Source organism: Octopus bimaculoides, chromosome 26 (genome assembly GCF_001194135.2).
Source record: "Octopus bimaculoides isolate UCB-OBI-ISO-001 chromosome 26, ASM119413v2, whole genome shotgun sequence".
NCBI lineage: Eukaryota > Metazoa > Mollusca > Cephalopoda > Octopoda > Octopodidae > Octopus > Octopus bimaculoides.
This window is the reverse complement of record NC_069006.1, coordinates 5,536,733-5,539,239: the sequence shown is the minus strand read 5'-3', so window position 1 is coordinate 5,539,239 and position 2,507 is coordinate 5,536,733. Positions and strand designations below refer to the sequence as shown.

The 2,507-nt window shown below is 40.3% G+C and overlaps 1 protein-coding gene across 1 annotated transcript in view; it reads left to right on the top strand.

Annotated features, from left to right (window-relative positions):
* LOC106872992 (E3 ubiquitin-protein ligase MIB2) overlaps positions 1–2,507 on the top strand; it is a 225,841-nt gene that overhangs the window by 169,878 nt on the left and 53,456 nt on the right. The gene's annotated exons all lie outside the window — the stretch shown is intronic.

Here is a 2,507-nt window from a genome sequence, read left to right as displayed (position 1 = left end):
CCGTTCAAGCATCTCAACAATTTCACCAGATCTACCTTTCAGCGTGCCGACGTTGAGAGTGCCAATCCTAACAGTATAGGTGTTGGGGGTGTGGGCCTGTAGCCTGGGAAGGGGAAAAGCATATATATATATATATATATATATATATATATACACACACATGCATACCACAAAACCTCAATCACTTCTATTATATATATATGAGAGAGAGAGCGAGCTACAAATATGCCTCCTTGCTTATGCTTGTCCAATAAATCCAATGTTAACACAATGCATACACACACTCATATGCTTTTTTGTGTGTGTGTGTGTGTGTATATAAGCATATATATAAGTATTTGTCTGTATACACATGTATGTATGCATACATCTGCAAGTACATATCTATATATGGTCCTCATGGTTGTAAATCTTGATTCTAAACTGCTTGGTAATCTAGTGGCAGCCCCTAAGGAAAAATTGTTGGAAATATATTTGTCAAATACAATCACATCAGATTTTCTCCTCGACTTCTTGCCAACCTAAACCAGCCAATTTTTAAAGTAATTTAAGCCAAAATTTTGGGTGAAACCTGATTTTGGTTGTAGAGGGAAGGATGGCTGGTTTTGCGAAGTAGTAGTAGTAGTAATAGTAGTCGTGGTGATGGCAGTGGCAGTGGATGGTGTGGGTGTTGTGGTGGTGGTGGTGATGATGATGATAGGCTATTTTTGAATGTATATGTGTGTTTGTCTATCTACTTCTATCTATCTATCTGTCTGTCTGTCTGTCTGTCTGTCTGTCTTTCAATCAATCTCTCTCTCTATCTATCTATCTATCCATCTCTCTTTCTCTCTGTCTCTCTCTTTATCTCTCTATTTGTCTATCTGTCTTTATCCATTTATCTCTCTCTCTCTTTCTTTATCTATTTGTTTGTCTCTCTATCCATTTATCTATCTATCTATCTATCTATCTATCTGTCTGTCTGTCTGTCTGTCCCTCTATCTACGCATCTGCCTGTCTGTCAACCCATCTCTCTGTCTGTCTGTATATCAGATATACCGACATATCTACTTACCAATCTACCCAGCAACTGACCCACTGAAAAACACATCCACATAACATAGTAATTTGAGTACAGTGCAATCTCTGACATAATGTGGCCCCATTTTTCGTACCTAAAGTTCAGTAATATGTTCACTCCTGGCTGTGTGGTACAGAAGCTCACTTTGCAGTCTCACAACTTCGGGTTCAGTCCCACTGTGCAGCACCTTGGGAAAATGTCTTCTACCATAGCTCCAGACTCACAAATGCCTTGTGACTGAATTTGGTTGAGAGACCAAATGTGTGTGTGCACATGCATGTGTGTGCGCATGCACAGGTGTGTGTGTGTGTGTGTACTTGTCCATCCTCTTCATCACTTGACAACCAGTCTTGGTTTGTTTATGTCCTTGTGATTTACTGATTTGATTAAAGTGACTAATAGGATAAGTACCAAACTTAGTACTGGGGTCAATTTGTTTGCCCAAACCCTTCAGGCCTGTGTCCCAGCATGGTTACTGTCCAGTGATTGAAATACAGAAAAGAAGAGTATGTTCCAAACACCAGCTTAATGATGAGAAAGTTATTTCAGTTAAAACTGTCCACCATTTCTGTGTAGGTGTGGCTGTGTGGTAAGAAGCTTACTTCTCAACTACATGGTTCTGGGTTCAGTCCCACTGCTTGGCAGCTTGGGCAAGTGTCTTCTTATTTCTTTATTGTCCACAAGGGGCTAAACATAGAGGGGACAAACAAGGACAGACAAAGGGATTAAGTTGATTACATCGACCCCAGTGCGTAACTGGTACTTAATTAATCGACCCCCGAAAGGATGAAAGGCAAAGTCGACCTCGGCGGAATTTGAACTCAGAACGTAATGGCAGCCGAAATACCGCTAAGCATTTCGCCTGGCGTGCTAACGTTTCTGCCAGCTCGCTGCCTTTAGGCAAGTGTCTTCTGCTTTAGCCTCAGGTCAAACAATGTGTTGTGGATGGAAACTGAAAGAAACCTGTTGAGTGGCTGTGTGGTAAGAAGGTTACTTCTTAACCACATAGTTCTGGGTTCAGTCCCACTGCATGGCACAAGTGTCTTCTGCTATAACCTCGGACTGACTAAAGCCTTGTGAGTGGATTTGGTAGACAGAAGTGAAAGAAGTCCATCGTATATATGTGTGTGTGTGTGTATGAATAAATATGAAATACTTGAAGTACAGGACATCACCGAGTGAAAATTACAGACACACATGGGCAATAACAACAGCACAAATTACCCAAAAATATACAGAAAGAACAAGACATTACCAACGAGTGAAAAATACGTAAATACTTGATAATTTGTCCTGTACTTATCGCTCATGTGTCTAGATAATTTTCACTCGGTGGTGGTGTCCTGTACTTGATGTAGTTTAGAATCGAAAGCCATGTAGCCTTGTCCACAGTATATACATATATGTGTGTGTGTGTATATATATATATGTATGTATGTATGTATGT